Source organism: Carettochelys insculpta, chromosome 3, assembly GCF_033958435.1.
Source record: "Carettochelys insculpta isolate YL-2023 chromosome 3, ASM3395843v1, whole genome shotgun sequence".
In the NCBI taxonomy this organism is placed as follows: Eukaryota; Metazoa; Chordata; order Testudines; family Carettochelyidae; genus Carettochelys; species Carettochelys insculpta.
In genome coordinates, this window is record NC_134139.1 from 97,188,954 (window position 1) to 97,202,094 (window position 13,141).

The following is a 13,141-nucleotide window of genomic DNA, read 5'->3' on the forward strand; positions in this document are numbered from 1 at the left end:
ATTTATTCAGGTCTTGTTTGAAAATACAATAATTTTAATTGCGAATTTCTTAGTTAATATGAATTTTATGGTTTTATAATTTTATTAATAGTTCATAAATTTGAGATGCAGAATTGTTATTTGCTCATATATAATGTTTTTTGATTTAAATATAAATTTAAGGTACTTTTTAATTTTTTTTTTTAATTATCCATACGTTGTTTTGTTGAAATAAAAACAAAAAAATACAGTGGTTAATTAAATTAAACAAACTTCTGTGAAAATTTGAGATACTTTGTAAGTTTGAGATTTTGCATAAACATATTATTCATGCAATTGCAAAAAACTGACTGATATAAAATTAATATAACATGTTATTTTATTTGGGAATAAATAAAAGCCAAATATTAAATCACATTGTATTATTCAATATTGAGAAGCAAATACAACAGTAGCATATTTTATATATATAAAGAGAGAGAGAGAGAGAGAGTGAAAATTTCAAATTAAAACCTGCAGCACTGCAGTCCTGAGTATTTTTTCCAGAGAGCTGACACTCCTTTTTTGATACCAGTTTTTCAATATTTGGTTTGCTATTTTGAGTTGATACTACTCTGATTATCGCTGATAAATGTTCGTCACTTAACCTTTTGGGTGTTTTGTTGGCCTTTACAAGCAAAAACAGCTGCTAACATAGGTATATGCTACCAAACACTGAATGTTTTTTATGCAAATTTAGTTAATTCAACAAATTGCCTAGGCACATCTGTAAAAATCAAGAATGCCAACTTAATTATATTTGTTTATTAAAAAAGAGTCACACTGAATTCTGGTAAGTTCTATTTGCATACTTCCTTCAGTCTTTTGAAGATCATAAGAAAACACTGCTTTAAACAAGAACTTATCTTCATATGATTTGAAATAGTGGAATCTCCCCTCAAATTCACATCACAGAAGTACAACATTGAACAAAATGTGAACTAAGGTGTTTTTTTTTTTTTTATGGACTCAGCATGTAATAAAAGGAGATAAATCTTTTTTAAACTACTTTCCAAAGACAAAGTTTGGTCATAAAAGCTTATATACTGTCACACACAGATACTACCTGTCACTTCCCTTGAAGTTTTAAATTCAGGTCACTCAGATATTTGGTAATGTCAACTAAAAATGATAAATCTTTTACCCAGTTATCCTTACTGATTAAGTCTGTGTCCCATCTTCCATTTCAAGGAAAATAATGATTTTTTTTTCTCAAAGCTTCCAAAACACCTCCACAACTCTCTAAACAAGAAAGGCAACGGACCTCAGTATAGTATGACAAGCCTTCATACTCAATTCCAAACTCATCAGTTAATAATGACGAAAACTGACGTCGGTTCAAACCATAGGCATGGATAAATTTTTTTTTTTTTTAAAACAACTTTGAGCATATGCTCCACATTTATAACCTTTGAGCACAGCACATCCTGACGGATTATGCAGTGAACATGGTTAGACTTTATGTTTCTTGATGCTAGGAGTTCTATTAATCTAGCTACAAAATCACTTCTTTTCCCAGTCACTAAAGGAGCATGATTGGTCATTATGAAAGCTAAATTTGACAAACAAATTGTACTTCTGCACAAGTACAATCACACAATTGAAAAGGTCTTCACGAGTTGTAGTGTCATGCACGGGTACAAGTTCAAGAGGTGATTTCAGTTAAACTGAAATCACCATCATAAGCATACAAGATGACAGCCTGGTGCACAACACTACCAATATCTGTACCTTCATCAAGAGCAATTGAAAATGCTTCAAAATGATTTCTCTTTTAATTGCTCACTTAAATCACTTGCCACTTCATTTGTCCTCTTTGCAACTGTATTCTGACACATATCTTTTTGAATGCTTTCACATTTGCAGGACAAAATTTCAGCAATTTTCACCATGCACTCTTCCATAAATTCACCTTCAGTGAACAGTTTTGAACTTTGCACTACTAATTTAAAAAAAAACACATAACTAGCTTTATCTACAGCTTCACCATCTGTTTATTTTTGTAAACAGACTTAGCTGTCTATTCAACGCTGTCTTTAATTCGAGTACTTGTCTTACTGTAATTTCCCTTCTAATCTATCATACTTTTCTCAGTACATTTCAGAACGCCACTTGATGTTATACTCCTTTGGAACTCTGATAACTGAATTGCATATTAAGCAAATAATTTTCCATTTCAGTTGACAACAAAAACAACATAGCTTCCTCTTGTCCTGGAAAACATGGTGCTCACCTTCAATCTTCCTTTTTACAGATTTACTACTTTCTGATTGTGACAGCGACATTGCAAAGAACTTTTTATAGCACAGAAAGCATAACAATCCATGATGAACGAACGTCACAAACTGATGAATGTGGCAGAGAAAATGGCAGAATACAGCATGCATACTCATGGAGTAGAGTGGGGACCCAAACTATACCCATCCTCCTCACCCGTGCAAGTATGCCTTGGTACACAATCATGTGCCACAGCAGCATTGCCTGTGTGCAACTTAATAGCAGGTTATGTCTTGTGCACACGTGATCCTTGAGAGTTTATTCTTGAAAGGTCTTGCAGTCATATACCTACTTTATAAACATGTAGTCACAGGACGCAAAAGTATTCCATGTTTGACATACATAAGCTACACTGTAGCATGGATGCTGACAGTGTTAGGTTGACATAAGCTGCCTTACATCAACCTCATTCTTTACTGTAGACCAGGCCTCACTGTGGTCTCAATTCCCCCCTCCTTAAGAGGACCACAGAAACAAAAATAAAGCACTACATACAATATTAAGCCATTGAACACCAAAACAAGTTAAATTTATCCATGTTCAATTTAGTCACAATTCAGTTATTTATTTGAGGTTATTCAGTTATTTCTTTAATATGGTTACATTGTTTGTGCATCAAAAATTTTTCTTCACACAGCGCACAGTCAACCTGTGGAACTCCTTGCTGGAGGAGGCTGTGAAGGCCAGGACTCTATTAGGGTTTAAAAAAGAGCTCGATAAATTTTTGCAGGTTAGGTCCATAAATGGCTATTAGCCAGGGGTAAAGTATGGTGCCCTAGCCTTCAGTACAAGGGCAGGAGATGGATGGCAGGAGATAAATCACTTGATCATTGTCTTCTGTTCTCCTTCTCTGGGGCACCTGGCATTGGCCACTGTTGGCAGACGGGATACTGGGCTGGATGGACCTTTGGTCTGACCCAGTATGGCCATTCTTATGTTCTTACGCTCTAAAAATATTAGGTAATTATCATCCTAGCGGTATTAGTGTTTGCATCAAATTAAAATCCTAGTTGCCAACTGAAAAGTTATTATTTTAAGTTCGAACAGAATCACTCACCCTTTTCAAGCAAACATTTGGAAGATAATGCCTGGTAGTATTTATAAAGACACTAAGATGAATTACTTAAACATTAACATCCATGTACAGTTTCTAACTATGAGATACGTTCAGATTAAAATTGCCTTACAAAGTAGGAAATATCCATGTTCAGAAACTTCTTGGATACTTAGCTCAGTGGTACCCAACCTTTTCAGGAATGCAGCACAGTTCAATGAGACAATTCCACAGACTGCCCATTTTTCAGCTGAATCAATTGCTCATAAACATCACTTTTACTTACATTTACTAAGGTTATGGTCTTGGAGAGGTTTGCAACACAGTAGTGCACTCAAGCTAAATGAGGATCAAATGCATTAATGTTTCAAATTTACCACACAACACAGTCCTCAACAGGTTGGGAAAAAAAAAAAAAAAAGGCCGATGACTGTACATGCACCACACTAGAAAGGCTGACTAATAGAGTAACTGCTGAAAATGTCACTGGTTACTTAATTGCTTGCATGGGGAAAAGGGAAGGGCAGGCAGGAGGAGGCAGCTCCAGAGAGTAAAAGATCCTCTGCAAAGAGCTGCAGAGAGGGGAAACTGATGAAATTCCATGTCGCACCAGTGCGTCATGGGACACTTGTTGAAAACCACTGACAAGTGATAATGAGACAATCAGCCATAAGGGTGTATATCCTATGGTCATGAAGTATGAAATCATACGGAGTAGTATATTAGAGACAGCTTTATATTCCTTTAAAATAATTCAACACATTCTGAAAAAAAATTGGATTTTTTTTTCAGAATGTGTTGAATTATTTTAAAGGAATATAAAGCTGTCTCTAATATACTACTCCGTATGATTTCATACTTCATGACCATAAGAAATACACCCTTATGGCTGACTGTCTCATTATCACTTGTCAGTGGTTTTCAACCAGTGTCCCATGACGCACTGGTGTACCATGAGAACTGTCCGAGTGCAGTTTTTTTCAACACATTCTGAAAAAAAATATATCCAATTTCTTTTTCTTTACAGAATATGAGTCTTTGTTACTCAGCCCCACATTATATTGTTATATAATGAACAATCTTTGAAGTCTGAGGAACAGAGATGGACCTAAAATTATTTATGGAATAACCTCTGAGGACCACACAGCTCGATGTGTCTCAGAGACCTTTTATTACTTGATACTGCCAGACCAATTTGAACTATAATATAGAGTCAATTATAGAGTCTATTGATCATTTATCACCATAAAGAGCTTCACTGGCACAACTCTTAGTTAAATTAAAACTAGGAATCCACATTCATCACCTTCTGGGTCACTATATATATCAGTTTGGACTGCTGATGCCTTTTTTTATACTGGTGTGACTAGCCCAAACCTTTTGTAATAGAAATGAAAATGTGGAAATTTAACAAAGGATCAGCTGCAGTCTAAAAAAACTATAGCAAAATTATTTATGGCTGCTTTAATCTTAAAAATAAACTAAAATTATAAATTCACCAATACACTTATACAACACAGAAGACTGCACTACTGCTTTTAAGTTAATTCGTATCATAATTCCCTAGCAGACTTTGAAAATTTAGCTTGTCTCCTGATGTGTTGCGGGAAGTTGGGTTATCTTTGGTCAGAAAACAGAGTACGTGTCACACTATTTTACGTTTTTAACAACTACCACTTACAATAACTTCTATGAATCAGCTGCAGTTGTACATCATAGGCATTTTCAGTGGAGTATGATGTTAATTAGGGTAGGTCTGCATTTGCACTTGATTGACTAAACTTCCATGGTTCACAGATGTGATGGATTGAATCACAGAGATCCCCCAGGAGATAGCCACCTACATACCAATGAGAATGCTTACCTGTTCTCCGGGACACCCACCACCCTGCCCTGCTGAGCCAGAATCTTTGATTTCCCCCAGGAAAGGCACAGCATTGGGATTTAAAAAAAAAAAAAAAAGGCAGCAAAGTAACAGACACTGGTAACACTTCAACTCTGGGAGGCTCTGTTTCAAGGACCAGACAGCATCCAGAAGTACAGCCCTAATGGAACCAAACCCCAAATAAATCCATCTTACTCTCTATAACAGTTTTCACAGAGAAAGCTCAGAAACCTCACTTTATCAATGAGAGATATGCACACCTATTGTCCCTCCTCATCTCTGTCTCCCATCACACACTTATTTACATTGGCTTTGATAAGTGATTTTATTAAGTATAAAAGTAGCATTTAAGTAGTTGCAAGTGATGACAGACCAAAGTAAGTTACTAAAGTAAAATAAATTTAAAAAACACATGAGTTAAAGTCCAACACACAAAGAGAAATTGTCACAAATAAGGCCTAGGGTGAGAGATTAATTTCAGGTAAACTACTACCGGCCAAAAGCTGATCTTTTTTTCTGACCTGACGCAGCTCACCTCTCCCCTCTCATTAGAGTTCTTCGTTTTCAACACGCCTGCTACAGTCTCATCTGGAGAGGGGCTGGAGGCATCACCAGTGCATGATGCTCTGCAAAAGGAGGACACATAACCTCAAGAGGAGTAGGGCGGCGAGAGCTGCAGTGGGCAGTTAGCAGCCTCCTGAGCTTTTTAGGTTGATGCTGTATGTGACAGGGCACAGGGTCCGTTGGTTCATGGTACACCCAGGGCTCCCAGTACGGACCCTGAGCTCGGGGATACTGGGCAGTAGGAGGATCTTGTTCCAGGCCTTGAGGGTCTGACATTAGAGACCAATGAAATGAGGCAGGAGAATGAGAGTGGGAATGACAAGGAGTCCTGGAGAAGTGCGGCCAACGTCTGCTTCGTGCACATGGACTCTCATGACTGATGAGGTGAATAAAAGCAGTGCGGAGAGCAAGAACAGTGCCATGGTGAGGGGTGCTGAGAAATGGACCAATGCTGAAAAGAATAATGTCAAGCAGAATGGCTCCGTGGCAAGATGGGGAAAGGAGAAATCGACTGGCACCAGCAGAGAGAGCAACACCAAGAGCAAGATCAGTGACGAGAGGTAAAACAGCATTGAGAATGAGACCAACATTGGGATTAGTATGGAGAACACCACCAGTGCTGAGATGGTGAAGTGTTGAAACCTGGACCAGTGGCGAGACAGATCTGCATTAAGAACAAGACCTACCCAGGGAGCAATTGAGTCCTTTGGCACCACAGAAAATGGACATTGAGAGTCTGACACCCAAGGATTCTGACTAAAAGAACCAGACCAGTGCAGGGAACATGACTGAGTCCCCCAACAGAAACAGGGTAGGAGCTATTGCCTGTGCTGCACGTATTATGGAACCCAAACACAAGCATCAAGGAGATGGCATTGGAACTGGTGAGGCATAGTGCCAGCCATTGGAACAGGAGGCAGAATGTGCCAAATATCCACAATCTGAAGAGCTAGCAGTGGAGGCCCTAGATGGATAATGGGCCAGTGTCAAGTGGGATGGAAAAGGAGTCTGCAAAGGCGTCTGGCACCACAAGTTGGAATGGCAATGCCTCAAACAACCATAACAGGACGCAGGGCAGGCCTGAGGAGTTGAGCAATGGCACCTGGACAGGTGCAGGCAGAAGTGAAGGCTCACCTCTGGATATGTATTGAAAGGCAGGGGCCTCAGTGCACACCAGACACCTCATCATTTCTATGAATCCTTGGGCCACCTGGTACATATCAGGCATCAAAGGACCAACCAGCACCAGATCACCTCTGGGCAATTCCAAGATGACAGGACTCTGTGCATAGGACGCAGGAGCATCAAGATCTTGGGACCTCAGGAGCATCCGGTACCTTCTGTGCCAAGGATGCTGCTGTTGATGGAGTCGGGGCCAACAGCTTAAGCATCTTGAAGACGTGCACCAGAGAGTAGGAACAGTGCCACATCAACAGAACCCTACAGATACCACACTTATCTGCTTGATGAGCTTCACCCAAACAATGAAGGCAGGAGTTGTGGGGGGGTGTCATTCGCTGGCTTAGACTTTAAGCCATCGGAGCACTAGTTAAAGCCCTGGAATTTTGTGACTCCCTAAACCCCTGAAGGGAGAATGGCAGGAGAAGAGGTGAGACCTTCCCTACCTGACACACAGCTAGCAAGTGTTCTCAGTCTACTCATCTTTTAACATTAGTTACTGCAAATGTGTTATGATTGAAGAAAAATTGCAGTGATTATTCTTCTCTCTAAACAACACAGGACACAATCCCTCTATTTAGGTTGCTTGGCAGGTTATCAATTTCCTGTAGCTTTGAGAAGCCGCTATACCTCCAATATTTACAACAGTCCTTTGAAATTCAGCTGAGAAAAAGCTTTCAAGCAAGGGAAGTATCTTTCTTTCTACTGTATTTTTATTGTAAAATTAGAGTTAGGTTTTGCTCAGTTATAAGTTTCCTTCTTTTTGTTTACATTCCTCAGGAAAATTCTGGAAGAAGGCCAATATAAACATTCGAAAGGTGAGGCTGGTAATGCCACCAAAGCAGCAGTTAACTCCACTGGGAATGCCAGTCCACCTTCCCTGTTTTGGAATATTAGCCTTCTCCACCTATCAGTTACTGTCTTAAGGATGAAGAGATAAAATTCCATGTTGCAAAGGAGAATGAACTAGCTTCATCCTCTGCTGACGACACGTGATGAGATGGTTGCTACAGCTGTACAAAACTAACTGTGTGTTTATCTTTAGGCTTTTAAATTATAAAAAATTAATTTACAGATATTCAGATAGATGTAAGAAACAAAAACAAAAAAAAAACAACAAAAAAAATCCTTGCTGGGGTGTGGCTTCCCATAGCCAAAAGATGATGAGGTGGTAGCTGTAAATGGAAATTTTTTGAGATGTGTGGTCCCTATCTGCATTCCACTGACGGCTTAACTCATGAGAATCATGTTTCCGGAGCCACAATACTGAAAAGTTTTATCTGTTGCTTTGCACGTGCAACCTTGCTTCACGAACAGATAAATTCTTCTATGCAACAGAATAGCAATTACAATACATCTTGGACTGGACTAGAAGGCCTCGAGGTCCCTTGCAGCCCTACATTTCTGTGATTCTACACATGTGAATGCACAAACTGAACACAGCTTGAGAATTAGTTTAAAGGGGGTCAACATCACTAATTCTCCAAAACAGTATGAAAAGACATAAATGCTATGATGGGGAAGATAAACAGGATGGAATAAAACGATCAATACTTCTGATAAAAATTTAAACAGCATTTACGGGTACTTAAAATCCAATAGTGTTCTATCCAGATATTTCTAACCCACCATTCAATGTGACATGTTGGTGCCTAATAAAGAATTGCACAGCAAACTGATACCACCCCATAAGCTAATCTTCCACTGACTTTGGCAGAAACAGATTCCTCTCTCAGCTTATTTTGTATGGGTAACCTGCAAGCTTTCTGACTTTTTTTAAAAATATCATTTCCATTACTACATTTGCGCATGAGAGAGAGTGGCGGAGGAAGGTTCTTGTCTGAATCCATTCTTTGCTCATAAATAAATTACTCAGTAGCTACTTTGACGACTAAATGGCAACCTCTTGCGCTGTTCTGGCATATCCTCTATAGAGCTCAAAGATATGCTCTCGTGTTTACCCACCTATCAGAAGACTGAGCCTAAAAATAGTAATTTCTATCTTCTGATTTATTATTGAAGTTTAGTTTAAAACAGAGCAGGCAAAATATTTTAATTTAAAACCTGACCATTTAAACTTTAAATATTAAAACATTTCCAAACACTTCCAAGTCATGCAGTAATGTCTTTGTTTTCATGTCCACAAAACAGCAGAAAACTAACGATTACAGCATAAAATTAATTCTATGTTCATACTGTATGAATAATGTATGAAAATGCCTTTTAATTACAATGGCAATATTTGAACTTCAGAGCCCTTCCATATAAATAAACCCACAAAAGGAGACACAAAAAAAGGTAACATTTTCCATTCTATCCTCTCACTGTAAACAAACATCTTGCAAGACAATGACAAGAAACTAACTGCACAGAATGGTTTGACAGGAATTATAAATAACTGCTATAAAAAGCTCTGTTAAATATGAATGCTAGATTTGTGTATTCTTTCAGAGGATTCTCTCTCAAATAACAGATCCTGAACTAGTCTTACAATAAAGCATACTGGTTTTAAAATCCAACTTGTCCTGCAGGAAAGGAGTGGGGTTTTTTGTTTGCTTGATTTTTTTTTTTTTTTTTTTTAAGTTGTGCTTCATTTTATGGACTTCATTTGCAAAGGAAGGAAATCTCCTTGCAAACAAATTTAATTCTAGGTATCTGTGACTGTAGTTAAAGTGTAAGAGTAAAGATCATATTGAAAGATTTCAGGTACCTTTGCTGTTAAATTAAAGTAATTCATGAAATCTTATTTTATTTCTGTACTTGGAAATGGGGCAAGCATCTTCATCACCTCCAAAATAAAAACTGGTAGTGCAGAAGACGAGTTAACTGACATGACATACCCAAAGCCATTTTTCTCAGGGACCACTTTCAAACTACTAGGTCAAACTTAGTGTCATAAATGCTAAGTACTCCATTCTCTGCTCCTCACTGTAGACTCAAATGCTTAGGGCCTTAAGTCCTGCTTACACTGCACAGCTTTGTCAGAAAAAGCCAGCATAGGTCCTAGTTTCTTCCTTGCCCAGGCAGGTGCTCCCCACTCCACTTCAAGGTCCTGCACCCGCCCAGACCCTTACCTCCAGTACCTGCCACCATACTGCCTCTTCCCTGCCTCTTGCCACTCCCTCTCCTAAGCATGTCCCATTCTCACCCTCTCCCTTCTTTCCAAAGCCTCCTGCCCACTGCAAAACAGCTGACTGCACAGGCAGGAAGCACTGGGAAGGAAGGGAGGAATCTCTAAAAACCACCAGTCCAGAGAAACAGACTTACTCAGCAGCAGCCAAGATTCCTCTGCTCCATTCACTTCAACACAGCCTGTTCTAATTGGTTAATGCAAGATGCAAGACAGCATTAATTTCTCTTTTTTGCACATTCAGACTTCCCCAAATCCAGAGTCATTAGGACATAATTAGCAATACAGTAAACCCTCAATTTTACAGACCCCAATTTAGCGGACTTTGGGAACAACAGACATCCCTCCCATTGTTCCCAGAGTCCACGGAGGTCCATAAAATCACCCCCCGACCCCCAAAAAAGTAAAAAGACTTACCACAGGTGCAGCCTGGAAGAGCCACCACCTCTTCCACCAGAGCCATCATGTGTACGTGGGGGCAGCTCCTCCAGGCCGTGCAGTGGCACCTCTGGCTGCGCAGCTGGGTGCTTCCAGCCACGCATGACGAGGGAGCAGCTCCAGTGAGTGGCAGGGTTTTATTTGTTTGCGGGGGGGGGGGGGGGGGGGGCGCGGCAGCAGCGGCCAGGGCTGGAGGAACCTGGCAGGGGTGGGTGGGCAGTAAACCCTCACATATAATGGACTTTCGGGAATAGGAGGACAACCACCACCCCCATTAGTCTATCGTAACAAGGGTTTGATGTACTGACCCAAAAAGTTATAAGATGGAAGACACCACTGTTCCAAAAACATAACATGTATGCATCTTGTCCATGGAAGAAAAGATATACAACTAGTTTTGCACAACAAGGTTACATTTATTTTCTCTTCTGAAGGGAAGAAATATTTGAAAGGATAGATCCAAGCGCTACCCAGACAAAGTACTCTCTGCATTTTAAAAGAGCAGAATACACACAGAATTATACAAAAACAGGGCTGGAAGGGAGCTCAAGAGGTCACCTAGATTACAAACCACCCTCATCCCCAGTGAAGTAGATCCAAGGTCTAGAATGCTTTTGTTCAGTAATTTTAATATATTTCCACAGCTTTTATACATTGTCTGCATAGACTTTTTGGAATGAGAGTCGACAGAGTAAGGAAATATTTCACACAAACTAAAACACACAGACTGTCATAGTTTTCTGATTATTTGTAATCCTACAGGTTTAGATTGTTCCCAATTCTAATGTTAGAAAAAAATCTTAATCACCGATTGTATCAGTTTTCTCTAAAGCAATTACTTCACTGATTCCCTCATCCACATAAAAACACCCAATTATTAAATGTGCACCTGACATTATCAAAAACAAACCCAAAAAGTATAGAGAAATAGCATTAAGTACCAAGCTACAATAGGATGTCTCAGAACAGAAACAAACAAAAAAATCACCATTTTACGAATTAAGAAAAAAATTCAACACAACAAAACCTAGAACATATTAAAGACAACAAATCAAGAGGAAAATGGTTATGCAGCTACATGAGGCCTGTAACTCCTCATGGCACACTTATAAATACATTCAAGACATGCCCATCAATCATTCAATAGCTTGTTCTGAAGCTAGATCCTCAACTGGGATCAGTACATGTCAATTACTAAGTTACATGATCTGGAAACAGCAAACTATGCAAAAAGTTCCATTGTTGAGCAAGCATAATGTGCTGTAGGACATTGAAACATTTATCTTATGATCAGCATCGAATGTCAACTACAGTTCCTCACAAAAGAGATGTACAGTGTTCACAATGGCTGCGTCTACACTAGCTCCAAACTTCAAAATGGCCATGCAAATGGCCATTTCGAAGTTTACTAATGAAGCGCTGAAATGCATATTCAGCGCTTCATTAGCATGCGGGCGGCCGAGGCACTTTGAAATTGACGTGCCTCGCCACCATGCGGCTCATCCCAATGGGGCTCCTTTTAGAAATAAGGGGACTTCGAAGTAGGCGGGGTCCTTTTGAAAAGGAGCCCCGCCGGGACGAGCTGCACAGCGGCGAGGAGCATCAATTTCGAAGTGCCGTGGCCGCCCACATGCTAATGAACCGCTGAACATGCATTTCAGCGCTTCATTAGTAAACTTCGAAATGGCCATTTGCGTGGCCATTTCGAAGTCTGGGGCTAGTGTAGACGTAGCCAATATGTAAAATGCTATTATGTACAGAAGATGGGAGCTTGGGTGGTTTCTTTATTTGCAATCGGGCCAGGCCTTTCCCAACCTGAAAAGTATCCCACATGGAGTTCCAACACTCTTCTACAGCCAGGGAGGACTGCGAGTTACACAAAGACCCAGACAAATAGGCTTTTCCATCTTTTGCCTAAACCACATTCCACTTCCAAACCATAGGTGCATCTTAGGGGAATCTTTATCCCAGCTTCCCCATGGTACATCCCAGCAGCCCAAGAGCATGCCTAGAGGACAACTGGAAGGTAGGATTGCAGCATGTGTACACATACCCAAGTTAGATCGATCTAACTAGGTCAAAGCTAGTTCAAGTAACAACAGGCGTGAACCCAACAGCCTTGTTTGCTGCAAACCTTAGATACGTTTTTGAGAGGATGAGCTGTGTTGCTCTAGTTTCATTGCTATTATTACTCAAACTAGCTTTAGTTCAAAGCCAGACATAGTTAGATCAAAGCTAACCTAGATATGTCTACCTGTGCCGCAATCACACCTCCCAATTACCGTGTAGACATAACATGAGAGGCTGGCAGTAGCTGAACTCCATCTGCAGCCTGTCCCACATAGCTGTATCTTGGAGAAGAAAAATCCGTCAGCTATAAATATTTGCCTTTGCTTTCTTCTTTTCAGTTAAACATGAGATAGATCTAAGACTGCTGCTTTACGCTTGCCATTATGTGCAATGGATCAAGTTTACTGCCTGTTTTTATCAGTTCAAACTGTGTTGAAAGGCTCTGGTGGCCAAAATTACATTAGGAAATTGAGTTGTTCAAAAAAGTCAAAACTCTATTATGAATGGGAACTGGAAGAATCCTGTG

The 13,141-nt window shown here is 39.7% G+C and overlaps 1 protein-coding gene across 2 annotated transcripts in view; it reads right to left on the reverse strand.

Annotated features, from left to right (window-relative positions):
• Window positions 1-13,141, reverse strand: part of STXBP5 (syntaxin binding protein 5) — a 183,964-nt gene that overhangs the window by 103,754 nt on the left and 67,069 nt on the right. The window lies entirely within an intron of this gene.